The following is a 15,975-nucleotide window of genomic DNA, read 5'->3' as shown; positions in this document are numbered from 1 at the left end:
CTGTATGTGTGGAGGAGAGAGCAGGATCTCAGCAGGCAGTTACAGCAGAGCAGGTAGAAACTAAAAGAGAGATTTAGGGACAGAGAGGATAGGAGGGCTGATTGTGGGTGATGTCAGCATCTCACCCTCTATATTAGGTGGTTCGCTAACAGAGGTGGCCAGTCGGCTGTGTGTGAAGGAGAAAGCAGGATGGCAGTAGGCAGTTAGAGCAGAGCAGGGAGAGACTAACAGAGCAATATAGGGAGAGAGAGGAGAGAAATGGTGGAAATTGGATGATTGACTGGCTGACTGACTTTTTAAATTGTGATTTTCCAATTTTTGACACTTTTACAACATGCTGTTACAAATTTGACCTTCTGTAATAGTCTTACTATTGTAGATACTATAGTTTTAGCTGTTTTAATAAAATTCGTTAAGATCCTATTTGAGAAGCTAGCAAAATGAATTTCCGTCTCTAATCTCTAATCATGAATCATTATTTACCTATTCTCCATTTATATCATGTGACAAAGAACTAAAATAATCAGTTTCCTGTCCATAAACTCTTTGAACATAATATTCACATAATATAATCACCAATACCAAGGGCACTAGGCCCAGGGGAGAAACCCCCCCTTAGTTCACCCCCCCCCCTAAAAAAAAGATTAGAAAACCCAACAAAAAAGTAAAATTTGCAGACCTCCTTGTGCTCCTTGTTATCTAGCTGTTCTAACATATCAAGGCTAGCTCTTTCATCATGCACAAGGAAGGTCGCTATTAAAATATAATATGCTCCTTCTACGTGTTTCATTGCATCAGTGGAAGTATGGCTACCAACTCTTTGGGGAGAATTGTCAGCCTTTTATGTGGTAGCATTCATAGTACCGCCCCAAACAATAGAAGCACAATGTATGCAACCATTGCCATTGATAATGACTGATCACTGATGTCATCAGTCACATGACCGCTATCAGAACTGCCAGACACAGAATGTCTAATGATTAGTAGGGACTAATCATTGGACATGGGCCGGCCCTATGGCCCCATCTGGCTTCATCTATTCTGCCCCACTACTAAAGACATCCACCTACATCACCCACATACAGTCACTGTTTCTGAGCCTAAATAGAGGATACATGCAAAAGTAACTGAACTGTCCACTCCTATTTTATACAGCAAGATTTTTTTTAAATGAACTTGGATTTCTTGGTATATATTTTCATCAAACTGTGTAAGTATACTTGGTATTTCTTTCCAACCCTATTTTAAGTGAGTCCCTATTCACTTAGGTATAACACTGTATGTCTGCTAATATAACAATGCACCTGCAAGGGAAAGGATTTACCTTTCTTTGGACTCACACCATAGGATTATAGGGTGGACTTGGTGGACCTGTAACTATTTTTTTTTTACAAACTATGTAAAGAGCAGTTTAGTTCACAGTTTCACAATATGTTTTGGGTATACATTGGCAACCTGTCAAAAACCTGTCAAAACCTGTCAAAAAGGTACCAAATACAACCAACCAACTAGAATAGAATCTTCATTCTATTTCAGACATGTACACATTTACTTTTTGGAGCTCAAAAGCACAGTAGACATTTGGATGCCACAAAGTAAACATATATGTGTGGGAAATTGACCAATTTAGTCACTGTTCAGTCCAAAAAACTCAAAGGACCATTGCCATCCCATTTTGACAGTATGTAGATGTCTAACCCCAAATATAAAAATATGATATGACCTGCTCTTATGACTCAAGGCAACAGTATAGTGCTAATTTTACTGCCTTATGCCCAATATGACCTTTAAGACAAGGTTAATGTAAGAAATACTGTACATGGTAAAGATTTGGGCATACCATGTGATATAGAAAACAGAAAGGCAGCACTCACCATACAAAAAGTTCAGCCCTTATTGCTCCTTCATGCCATGCCGTGATGTGCAGAGATTTCAAAGACAGCTGTAACGTTTCACAAAGGCGACCTCCATTTCATGTTAACTGCGCTTCTTCCAGCATTATGGTACGCCTCTATAGCAGTATGCCTAGGTTAAATACCCTTTGCATCTGACCAATACATTGAAACAACACTGAACATTGAAACAAAACATTAAAGTGACAGTACATCACAGACAAAAGTGAACTATAATCAATTATATAAATACACTTAAATCGTTTCGGTCATTAAGACCTAACAAGCTTAATGCTTTAGTTTTCAGGATCCAACAAGCTTCCCTTTGAAGTAGGAGGCGCTGACGATTTCCTCCCCTGTTAGACAAACATCTTAATAATGGAGCAAGAAAACCCTATGCGGAATTCCCAGTAGGACCTTTGTAGTGTTGAACAAGTCCTTCAGCCCACCCTCTGGCCACCCTATTGTGGCAGGGATCGGCTCAGTACTTGAACCTCTATCCAAATTTGTGGATTGGGGTCTGAGGCCCCTATTACCAGCTATGCCTTCCTACATAAAAGATACAGGGAATTTTATGCAAATGGTAAACAACATTGAATGACAAGCAGGTTAAAAGTTTGTATACCCGAATACCTCACATTGTTGGAGTAGAGGCAGTCAGGACTACATTAACATTTGCCAACCGCTGTTTCCTGCAGAACACCGGCACTAGGATCTCCTGTAAATATGCCAAACTCTTTCTTGAATATTTTGAAAACTAGGCGAAAACCCCTATGAGGCAGACGACAATTGCCCCATCACAGGGAGAAAACTACTTCCTGACTCCAATGGCAATCAGATTAATCCCTGGATCAGCGTATCACCAGAAATCTAATGCCCATAACTTGTAATATTTTTCAAGAAAAGCACCCAGACCTCCCTTGAACGTATGTTAAATTAGTTTGCCGTAAATAGGCCAATGGTTTTCTATAGGAGAGGCACAACTCTAGGAGATTGTATGGATGGCCTGATGGATTACACCCCAGAGTTCATAGGGAACTCAGTTCTGTAATTTCTCTACCCTTGTATGAAATATTCAGTGATTCTTTGCTTACTGGTATTGTGCCGAGGGACTGGCGTAAGGAAAATGTAATGCCGATTTTCAAAAAGGGCTCTCGAACTTCCCCAGGTAACTATAGACCCGTAAGCTTAACGTCCATTGTGGGGAAACTATTTGAGGGGCTTATAAGGGACTACATCCAGAAATATGTAGTGGCTAATAGTATTATAAGTGATAACCAGCATGGTTTTACTAAGGACAGAAGCTGTCAAACCAACCTGATATGTTTCTACGAAGAGGTAAGTAGAAGCCTGGATGGCGGCGCGGCTGTGGATATCGTGTACCTGGATTTTGCTAAAGCGTTTGACACAGTTCCTCATGGACGTCTGATGGGTAAGTTAAAGTCTATCGGTTTGGAAAGTTTAATGTATAACTGGATTGAAAACTGGCTTAATAATCGTACCCAGAGAGTGGTGGTCAATGATTCCTACTCTGAATGGTCCCCGGTAATAAGTGGTGTACCCCAAGGGTCAGTACTGGGCCCTCTTCTGTTTAACTTGTTTATTAATGATATTGAGAATGGAATTAACAGCAATGTTTCTATCTTTGCAGATGACACCAAGCTTTGTAGTACAGTACAGTCTATGGAGGATGTGCAGATGTTACAGGATGACTTAGACACACTCAGGGCCACATGTATCATCCGGCGAATGGATGATTTTCGGCGGAAAGTGCCGATCTGCGTCTTTTTTTAAGCAAAAATGGCGGATTTGCGAATAAAATATTCGCAAATCGGCACTTTCCGCCGAGTACGCCAGGGGGCGGAAAGGGGGCGGAAAAGGGGCGGAGAGTGGGCGGAACGGAGGGTGCAGATTTATCATCCGTTCCGCCAAAATGTACGCCGAAAACCTACTCCAGTCCTCAGCTGGCGTAGGTTTTCGGCGGTGCGCAACGGCGCGCACGGGATTTATGTAGAGGCAGTCCGCCTCTACATAAATCTCCGTAGCGCCGGAGCTGCGGGGGCATTTTTACGTCCGCCGTAAAAAACGCCGGACTTAATAAATGCCTCCCTCAGTGTTTGGGCGTCCACTTGGCAAATGAGGTTCAATGTGGATAAATGTAAAGTTATGCACCTGGATACTAATAACCCGCATGCATCATATGTCCTGGGGGGAGTTACTCTGGGAGAGTCGCTGATGGAGAAGGATCTGGGTGTACTTGTAGATAATAAACTACAGAACAGCACACAATGTCAGTCAGCTGCTTCTAAGGCCAGCAGGATATTGTCATGCATTAAAACAGGCATGGACTCTCGGGACAGGGATATAATATTACCGCTTTATAAAGCTTTGGTGCGGCCCCATCTGGAGTATACCGTCCAGTTTTGGAACCCGATTCATAAAAAGGATGTTCTAGAGCTGGAGAGGGTACAATGACGGGCAACTAAACTAATAAGGGGAATGGAGCATCTTAGTTATGAGGAGAGATTAAAAGAATTACATTTGTTTAGTCTAGAGAAGAGACGTTTAAGGGGAGATATGATTAATTTATTTAAATATATAAATGGCCCCTACAAGAAATATGGGGAAAAGATGTTCCAGGTAAAACCCCCTCAAAGGACAAGGGGGCACTGCCTCCGTCTGGAGAAAAAAAGGTTCAATCTCCTAAGGCGACAAGCCTTCTTTACAATGAGAAGTGTGAATCTGTGGAACAGTCTACCCCAGGATCTGGTCACAGCAAAAACAGTAGCGGGCTTCAAAACAGGGCTAGACAAGTTCTTAGAGCAAAATAATATAAATGCATATGTATAGAACCTATAACCCCCCCCCTTCCCTGTATCCATCCCCTCCTTGGTTGAACTTGATGGACATGTGTCTTTTTTCAACCGTATTAACTATGTAACTATGTATCTCCAACAGTGTACTGCAAAATCCAGATCCCAACTGGCTAAAAAGTATGGTGCCAAAAGGAATTATTTTGTAATACAGGAAGTGTAAATTTAGTAAATTTAATCTCAACACCAAAATGATTAGAATGGGAAAAGAGGACCATATTGTCAAGCAGTTTATTTTTTGTGAAAGCAAATTCATTGTGTATATTATCTTTCGCCCCTGTGGCTTTTTTTTACATAGGAAAGACCATGAGGTACCTTTATGTGAGGTTTAGGGAACACTATAAATCCATAGATACAGGATTGGGATGTCCTAGACCAGTGCTTCTTAAACTGCGTGAAAAACACAGGCGTATTTCATAAAACCAGCCGTAATTGCGCAAACAATGGCCATTTTTTTTACAACTAACTGCCGTTGTTTGCGCAAATACAGCCATTTTTATGAAATACGGCTGTGTTTTTTACGTAGTGTGAACCCAGCCTTAAAATGGAAGCATTGGGCCTGTTAGGTCTTAACCCCTTGCTGCAAAATGACATTCTGGGCACATCATGTAATGCAGGTACTTCCCGCAAAATGACGTTCCTGGAACGTCATGCTCTCCCTGTCTCCCCCCTCTGTCCCTAATGACGATCGGGCAGTAGGAGGAGGCTGTGTGACACAGCCTCCTCCTGCTGCCCCCGCCCAGAGGGGAGCTGAGCTCCCCCCAGGCATTTACCCCCATAGACACCACGGTCGGGCCGACAGCATTGTCTAAGGAGCAGCCAGGGGGAGATCCGCTCCCTCCAACCACCCTTCACCCCCCCGGGGAGCTATCAAAACATCACATGTACCCAAAAAGTGTATCACTAAAAGCGTCAGCTTATGCCGCAAAAAAAAAGCCCTCACATAACTCCGTTGGCGAAAAAATTAAAATATTGCTGCTCTTACAATATGCAAGCAGTATTTATAGCATAAATGCCATAAACTATAACAAAAGCTATATAAAATGGATATCACTGTAATCATACCGACCTGATGAATAATAATAACATGTCATATGTAACGTATAGTAAACCGTGTACAAAAAATGGTGAAAAACTGCTGCTAAACTGTGTTTTTTATTCATACCACCTCATAAAATTTTTTATAAAAAATGATCAGGGTGTCACATGTCCCCCCGAATGGTACCGATGGAAACGTCAACTTGTGTTACACAAATATTTTGGCACCACAAGGCCTCTGTGACATGGTATAATGGCTAAAAAAACCCTGAAATTAAAAAGAGGCCCCACAATTCACCAGGCTTCTGTCATGTCTGCGGCCTGTGGTTGAGTCCGGTGACGCACTGCGGCCACATATGGGGGATTTCTTGAAACATTGCAATAAGGGGAATAAATAGTGAGTGGTATTTCTCTGTTAGTATTTGCTGTGTAAGAGGAAAAAATTAAAATAGAATATCTGCCAAAATAATGAAAATTTAAAATTTCCCCTCAAACTTGCTTAAATTTCTGTGAAACACCTAAAGGGTTAATAAACTTCTTAAATGTTACTTTGAATACTTTGAGGGGTGCCGTTTTAACAGTGGAGGGATTTTTGGGGGTAACTAACATAGAGGCCCCACAAATCCACTTCAGAACTGAACTTAGCTGAAATTTTCATGAAAATGTGAAAAATCGCTGCAAAATTTTGAAGCCCTCTAACATTCTAACAAGTAAAAGGACATTCACCAAATGACGTCTCCATAAAGCAAACATGTTGTAGATGTTGCATTAATAATTAGTTCATGTGGCATGACTATCTTTCTTAGGAAAAGAGAGTTTTGAATATAAAGAAATGTAAATTTTTCACATTTTTGCACAAATGGGATTTTTACAAAAAACTGTCCCGAAAAAACTATCTCAGAATAACCGCGATAGTTAAAAGCACCGCAGAGCTATCACTACATAAAGAGAGACAGGTCAGATTTGAAAAATAAGCCCTGGGCATTAGAGCCAAAACAGGCTGAAGAGGTAAGGGGTTAATGATGTAACAATTTAAGTGTATTTTATATAAATGATACTGTGGTTCACGTTTGTCTATAGTGTACTGTCACTTTAATGTTTGTTACATGACATGCAGTGTTGTTTCTAAGTATTGGTCAGTCAAAATGGGCATTTAACCTAGGTGTACAGATGTAGGGACATACCACAAGGCCGGAAGAAGTGCAGTTGGTGTAAAACAGCCATTGCCTTTGTGGAATGCACATCCAGGCATTGCATGAAGAAGTAATATAGACTGAAATATTTGTATGGTGAGTGATGCCTTTCTGTTTTATACATCACTTGGTATTGCCTTCTACTTCGGCAGAGCATCTTTGAGATTGAATGCTGCAAGGAATGCACACTTTATTAGACAGTGCCAGAAACACCTGTTTCATTTGCTTTTATGTAATTAAATGTATGAATCTTGTAGACTTACATTCATGAAATTGTGAAATTTTTACTTGTGTTTATTTTTACCCTTATTGTTCAACATCATATGTATCACAATAATTTTATTGACTTTTAGTGCCGACTCCTTTCTGCTATGCATTAACTATAGAGTTCCATTTTTTTTCTCCTGGGCAGTTTTAAACAGTGTGCCTTCTTTATTCCATGTGTGTGCCAGACATGGTTTCATCATGAACCTGGTGTCAGAGTTCATACATTTTTATTTACTTTGATATGAAGTTTTTCATGATTCTACAATAGAGCCCACTTCAACTTCCTTTCTAACATGTCCTCAAATTGTTTTGTCAAGCTTTAAGCCAGATCAATTAGTGTCTGCGATTTCGATTTTCTCCATCTTTTTCAGAGATATTGATAGAGCTGCATACCTTTCATATGGATCTCACCAGTAAATGTTAACATTTAAGATGAAAGAATATAGCCTCAGCATTATAATATGCAAGCAAACAGCAGCAAAATCTAGGCTTTTTTTAAAAAAAACATGATAAAATTGGCCCTTAATTTCTTGGTTTCCACACACATGGATGTTTCGTGTCTTTACAACCAAAATAAGTAGGAATTTAATTTCCAAGATGTAGAGCACAAGGAGATTTGTCAAAAACATAAAGAAACTATAAATGGTTCTTAAAAAGCCATAAAATGTAAGAATAAACAGGGGATGCCAGCCAATAGGATGGGATGTAAAAAGGACACTTGACTGAGATCACATGGGGACATTTGAAAACCTGCTTGTCCTGGTGAACAAATGTTACCAACAAAGCAGCCATCCCCATTCCTCCTCCCAACGCTAACCATTCTCTCCAGGAGTCTGGCAGATGGGCGTCTCAAAATGTCTTACGGTCATAAGAGGTTTTGAAATTAATTTCCGAGATGTAAGAACGAGAACACTTCTATCGACACCATAAAGAAAGCATCAATGTTCAAATGAGGGAATAATTGAATCCCGGTGCCTTCGAAAGCAAGAACAGGCAACATAAAACAATAAGCTTAACTATTCATTTAATGCCAAAAATCTATCTGTAAAAGAAACATTTTTCCTAATATTGCAACTTTACGGTTTCTGCTTGTGTTTAACTATTCAGCCTATCCCTGGCACTGGAACGTTTAATGCAAAGCAAAACTATAATAAAGCGTTAAAGATTCTTAGTAATAAATAACAGAGGTATTTCAATGTTTGTTATGGTACGTTATTCTGTGCAATATTAGATTAATGTTTAGCATGTTAAATACTGAACCTATAAAAAAAGATACATCATTTTCAAGGGATTGATGTATGAGCCATGTGTGGATGAAGCCAAGTTACAATATGAAGGAGATTCTATGTTGTTTAGGGCTGAGAGATGGAATTATGGGGAGTGCTGGGTGAATTACAGGAAGAGAGAGTGGTCTTCATTAGTATTTCTTCTATGTGGTACACTGGAGACACATGTTTATATAGAAGGTGACTTGCTTGGCTTGGGTCCCATTGCTGGAGTACAGCTGGCAGACGTAGTTGCATTGCACAGTTCCTGGGGTGTTATAAAAAATCTCCCAGAATTCACATAACAATAGACTGGCACTACAACTATACGCATGATAAATTATTCATGCAAGTCTGATGCAATCCAATGAGTATGTTGTCAGCATAGCACGTTTGCAAAAATAATTTTTATAATGTTTTGTTTTCTGTTTCCTTAACATCTATCTTAATCTGTCAGCATCCCCTCATGAATCGCTTGGTAAGCATTCTGCGAAATGTGTAATTGTGACAGTGGGATAATCATACTTAGTCATATGTGGTTCTAGTAAGCTTGTTGATCCTAGAATATTGAAAGGTCCTGCAGATTTGGAATTTCAAATTTGATTCTACAAATTGCTCCTTCACAGAGTTTTTTTTTCAAAGACATTTTAAAAAAATTTTCAGATAACAAATCATGGTAACATACCCAGAGAATTCTGTGTTAAAAAAATGCCACTAACCCCCACAAAAAACAAGCCACAACAATGCCACAAACCAAAATGCATGTTTTATGGTTTATTGATGTAATTAATTTACCAATTAATTAATGTACCACCAAGCTGCAAGTGTTGTAAAAGAAAAAAAAACTGAACAGGAAAAATGCCTCAATAACGCAGTAAAATGCTGTTCAACTCTAGTTTTATATTGTTGCTGACATTACACATTGATACACAATGGCACATTTAGAAGTGTAACACAATATTGTCACAATAAGGGAAGAATAAATTGATAAGGCCAGCGATGCGATTTTACCTACCTGCACCGTACCTGTATTACTACATATATATATAGGCCTCTTGCTCAGAAGCTCCAGCATATTAGAGAGTCCCTGATAGGGTTAACTTATAGTTGGACCATTTCTTACCTTGGAAAACTTCTGATATGACACTAGAAAGAATGTTTTGTCTCAAGAACTATTTCCCTCAGAGACATGTTTATCAGCGTCCAAGGCCGTTCTCAGAGGAAAGTTGCCTGTCTGTTACAGTGGGAATAATGTGAAAGTATCATTGCAGAGAATGTATTGTTCTAACCTTTTTGACCTTTTTGAATAATAATAATGAATACTAATATAGATGCCATTGCGCATGACTGAATATCTAAATCACTAGCACCGCCTCATCTATGCCTTATTAGCATTTGTTACCACCCTATATTTTATCTGTCTATAAAATGTGATTACCATAATAAAACTTGGGCCATTTTCTCCAGGCTTATAATCATGATACATTGTCTTATCTGTGTCCATGACGTATAAGTAACGAGCTGGTAATACTGCAGGATTCCAACTCTAGATATAATTAAAAAACCATCCTTTACCTGGGTTTTTGGCTTCTCTCCATAGAGAGAGGTCAACATATAAATTTAACCTTAACATTTGGCGCCCTTGGCAGGGACTCAGCCGCTTGCAAACTAGAACGCAGACTGACGGGATGTGGTGATTTATCCGTCATCGGACGCGCAGATATAACTGGCCAGGTAAGAAAGACTTTCCTTTCTTACGTACTATCTGCGCCTCAGGGGAACGGATCTAATCAGATTCCCGTCACACCTGTGTTCTCTATATATGTTTGTAAAGCTGAGTCTATTTGTTAGACAAAGAACTCTGTAACCCAGGATAGGACAAGGTTAAAGTGCTGCATTGCCGTCGCAAACTGTTGTGTGATTGAGATAAGCTGTTGCTGTATTTATGCTGAATTAAGGAAAGGGATTGCTGAACATGATCACTTCTGCGTCCCTACGGGGAGGCTGTGATTATTGCTTAACCCTTGTAATACAGCATGGCATCGAGAACAGCTGCGAGGTCACAGACAGCAGGCACATAACTTTTGGAGTGAACGGGTTCCTGATAAGTGATATCTGTCTCGAGCAGCGGGAACAATACTTGTATTGATCCCATTATTTGTGCTTGTACTGTGGTAGAGAGCAGGTCAGAAGATCTGTGACTTACCCCCTTGCCCCCTAGGAGGAATTAGCAACGAGGGACAGTAGGTTGCTGTAGTGCGTCGCCATAGTGTGTCACTGTGACGGCTGGGCCTATAGCAGGGTTGCTGTAGTGCGTCGCCATAGTGTGTCACTGTGACGGCTGGGCCTATAGCAAGGTTGCTGTAGTGCGTCGCCATAGTGTGTCACTGTGACGGCTGGGCCTATAGCGGCTGTGCTTGTTAAAACCTAAGGTTTAGGTTTCGTTCCCCAATACGCTACCTAGGGATTAGCTGAGCAAGGATGAGACAGTTATTCTCTAAAAAAAGGGATCACCAGTCTCCACAAGAAGTTTATGTGAAGCTGATGTGAAGCTAAGAAAGATATAGTTAGCGATGGGCATGAGAAGATGCAGTGCAAGATCTAGAACAGATCTTTAGGAGGTTTGATATGAAGGCAGATACATGCCTTAGCCCCACCAGCCTCTGGCTCTCTGACCAACACTTGGGAAACCACTCACACTCCTGTGCACACTTATTTTTGCCTTGTGGGTAGGTAACCAGACCTACATGTAACATGCAGGGCAAATGGGTCCTTGGAATTTCCAGGAACCTTGGGGGTTAATCGAAGTACTATCCCTAAGGGGGAATCAAGGATTAGAGTTCTAAGAGGGGAGGGTGTGGAGTAGATAGATGAGAGCCAGAGGGTCAGACAGAAGGAAAACATTCAGGATAATGGGTGGGAAGCACAGGTCCAGCTGGGTGGACATGTCATGTGCCGGTGACCAACAATATCTAGATAAGACAGAATATTGTAGTGTGTGTGGCAGACCCAAGCCACATCATTATGTTACACCATTGTACCCAGTTTATATCTGTATACAAACCCCAGATCCTGCGAAAAGCCAACCTACCTTCAATGGTGGCGTATAGACCCTTTGTTCTGCAGGAATCTTCCCCTTGGTTGGCTGTTGAAGTAGTTACTTTGATTTAAAGTGCCCCTTACCTGATAGTAAGACCAATGCCTTTGTGGAGGTGGGCAGCCTAACCTCAAATAGTGTATATTGCCATGTAAGTGTCTAAGTACAAAGCCACGTACTCAGACAAGGAGAACAGTCCAGCTCATTGCTAGATACAGTACTGAGAGAGCTGAAGAGGTTAATTAATGCTGCGTAGTGAAGCAGCATACAAAGTTTTTTTTTTGTGTGTTATTTGTTATGTTTTGTACAAGGCCATCAACCAGCTCTGAGGGCTGCAGATCACATGCAAGCAGCATGAGAAAAAAGAATCAGAGCTGTTAGTGTAATGTAATGTACGCTCCTACATTATACTGTATTTCAGCCAGTTTTACTAAGCTGGTGTTCCCCTTTAGAAGTATGTTACGTGTTAAAAAAATGTTGATCATTTTCTGTTGTCCCGACCGTGGAACATTTGCTTATTTAGCTACGCCACTTTTCTGTAATCAGCCCTCAAAGATGGCGACGGAAAGCCAAACACTCCCCATATCATCCACGTCTGTATTATAATTGTGACGTCTCAAAACCATGCCCTAAGCCAACACCCCTATATCCGGTTATCTAGTCCGGAGGCCATTTTAACTCCTGGCATTTCTGTCCTCCGCCCATATTGCTTAGTGTCACTGAGGGGGCGGGCACAGGACTCTCCGATAGAGTCTAACAACTGTTTTGCACATTTATTAATGAATATTATTACCTGATGGTGAAGAAAGTTAGACAAAGGTTTGTTGGAGGGAAAAGCAATGAGACTGTTTGAAGGAGCTGGGTCTATTAGACCTATTAGTGTATAAGATTGTTATACGGAAGTGTCAGTAGGAGGAGTCAGAGAGAAAAAGTACGTTTTATTAGGAATGTCAAGAGAAAAGTGATAATTGGTAAAGATCAAACGCAGAATTTTGTGCACTTATTAAGAACCCAATGGTATAAGGAGCCTGTAGTAACTTATTACTGTAACTTACACATTTGTATTTAAAAAGTATGTTGTAGGTATATATATGTATCCCAATATATATTGTAAGCAGATTTTCTTTAAGTGTGTGTCCCCAACGTATGATATTTCAAAGAAGAAGTAGTTTACTACAGTAAAATATATATATTTCTATGTAACTTTATTTAACAAGTGTTTATATATATATATATATATATATATATATGTGTATATATGTGTACACAACTATCCTAATAAGTTCTACGCAAATTGTTTTTTTTTTTTCCTACTAAGTTATAAGTATGTGTGCCACTGTCCAAGGTTACAGTCTGGTGCATAAGAGCACAGCGCTGATATCTTCTGTAACTTCAAGGATGTTAGAAAAAAAAATTTCCAAGAAGTTTTAACTCTTGTATCTATGATTTTACTGCTCACTGCTCAAGGTTAGAAGTGAAGCTCAGAGCGTTCTGCTTACTGATAAGAGCAGCGTATTGAAGGAATATTCATTTCAGCGAATTCATTAAATTTTTTTAATGTTTTTATTTTTAGGGGTAACAGTTTTGTGATGATTATAGCAGACTTAGCTCATGAATATATATGTACTTTTATCCCTAGTAAAAACCAAACCCATGTCCATGGCTCCAGTCTGCACTCCTTATGCCCCCCAATATATATATATTTTGTGTTAAGTGCATTGAATCTAGCATCTCTGTTGCCTCTTGATGTAGATTCAAATGGGGGAGGGGATAGAGGTGAATGGAAATGGGAGCAGCCCATTTTGATGGAGTAGCCAATTTTGATGTTTTAAATTTTTTTAAACACCGTACAAATTTTTTATTTTTGAATAAGGATGTTTTTGTTACTTATTGTGTTTGATATTTTAAATTGTGAAAGATGAAAATGTAATTGAAAGCCCAAATATTAATGAAAGTTTAAAAGTTTTCATTGTAGATTATCTCAGACTTTTCAAAGATGGATGACACAAGACGCAAGGATATATGGTGACCGCCATGCAGAGTGACGTTCCACTGCAGAAACCGCTCCTGCTATAAGCTGGAGGTGAGGACAACCACTGAGACATGTAGGATGGTTGAAGGTAACTGTGCAGATGTCTATATGAAGCCCACCATTATGGGTTAATTGGCAAATTAGAGATTTGTTTGGTCCCTGGGCTTACCAAAAACACTTGTAGAAAAAAAAAACTGTTCAAAGAAGAAGAAAAGCTGCCATAGAGCGGCTGACGCAACGTTCACGCTGACAAACCCTGATGCCAAAAAGGGTGATGGATGATGGATAAAGCTGGTGATGCGGTGGTTTCTGTGCTCTTCCCAAGGTAACAGTGTACAAAGCGTACAAGGGAATGGGGAGATGTTTCCAGTCTCTTCCTGAGGTAACCGTACATAGTGTACAGGTGGAGGAGGAGATGTGGATCTGTTTGTTTTTAAGTCTTTTCCAGAGACAATCAGCAACAAGCTGTGAGACCAGCGGATGGAGAAGAGGTACTGGGTAAAGATGGCAGTCAGACAGTAAGTAACTGTGTTTGCCGCCTGCCTTGTATCCCACTGTAAGTTATCTGACAAAACCAGCAGAAGGAAGCCATGTGTAATGTGGTGTAGTATCCTCACATTGGGCGGCCCAGGGGACAACAAATATAGCAGAGAGGGTTGTGTACGGCTGTATTATCTACACCTGTCATAACCTACTGTAAGTAACACCGTAAAGTGCCTGTCTGCATAGTCTGTCATCTTCCTGCCTGTTTTAGGGAATGTAAGTGGACGTCATCCACCTGCCGCAGGTGGTCCATATAGGTATGTCCTTGTCTGTATTGGTGTCTTCTTTACAGGTCAGACAAAACTATGGGAGACGACAAAGCCAATGTCTGAGGTGATACTAGTGGCCTTAAAAGAAGCGATATAACTGAGGCCAAGAGTCCAAGTGTCTGTAAAGAGGCCTGTCAGTCAAAAGATGGGTTTAAAGAGAACCAATCATGGGCGGAAATTAAAAAATTTTTTTTCGATAATTAGATTAAAATTGTAATTTTATTAATATTTGTAATTTGAATTCATTACTTTTAGGGCCGCGTTTTCACAATATACCGATTTTCTTTTCCTGTCTCGCGCCGGCGCTTTTGTAAAGAGCCGGCGCGCGACAGGAAGCTCCCGGCATGCCGAGCGGCAGGAAGGGCTCCCATGAGCCTTTGCCACCGCTCTGTAAGTACACAGTGATCCCGCGCTATACAGCGCGAGATCGCTGTGTATGAATATCCTAACTGGGCCTATAAGTGTATTCCTGAAGATACAGACTGCCTGTGCAGTCTGTATCTTATTCTTTTACCTATAGCTGCGGAGCGGAGCGGAGCGGAGCAGTAAGGCCGGGGGCGGCCATCTTGATGACGTCAGTGGTGCGTTCCAGCGCTGGAACGCAAGGGACGTAATCAAGATGGCGCCCGACTTTACTGCACCGCTACAGAGGAGTGGGTAAAGTATAAGATACAGACTGCCTGTGCAGTCTGTATCTTCAGAAATAAACTTCATGAAGATACAGACTGCCTTTGCAGTCTGTATCTTATACTTTACCTACTCCTCTGTAGCGGTGCAGTAAAGCCGGGCGCCATCTTGATTACGTCCCTTGCGTTCCAGCGTTGGAACGCACCACTGTGACGTCATCAAGATGGCCGCCCCCGGCCTTACTTCTCCGCTATCCTGGATTAGGTAAAAGCATAAGATACAGACTGCACAGGCAGTCTGTATCTTCAGGAATAGACTTAGGGACAGAGAATCTTTTATTATAGGGATAGTGATTTTTAGGTGATTGGTCCTCTTTAAGGATAAAGGATCCATACCAATGCTACTATTACAAAAAGGATCATATGATATATATATTATTCTCATAAAAAGGCTTTGAAACCTTAGGTGATGTATCGTTTACACTTTGCTTTTATTTCTATGGTGGTTATCTTATGTGTAATATATGATGATCTCAGTCAGACAAGAGACAATTCAGTAGGATCCAAATATTATATCGTTATTAAGCGCCCAGTCACTTCATATTATTGGTGTATGTATTATATTATATGATTATGTACAGGAAGAGATGTGACCATGCGACCAGTCATTAGTCCTGTGTGATCTAATCATAAAGACGTTTTCTAGGTACAAAATGAAGTAAAAAGACTAAAAAGAAGTGGAAATTTTTAGAATCCGGTACTGAAGATTGTGAATTCACTAATTGGTTATTATAAGTGAATCTAGAGGTTACATAGTAGGTCACATTGTGGAGATTTTATTGCATTCACCTGTTATGCTGTTTTTGGTTTATGTGTCAAT

Source organism: Dendropsophus ebraccatus, chromosome 3 (assembly GCF_027789765.1).
Source record: "Dendropsophus ebraccatus isolate aDenEbr1 chromosome 3, aDenEbr1.pat, whole genome shotgun sequence".
Taxonomy (NCBI): Eukaryota; Metazoa; Chordata; class Amphibia; order Anura; family Hylidae; genus Dendropsophus; species Dendropsophus ebraccatus.
Note: the sequence above shows the minus strand (reverse complement) of the source record.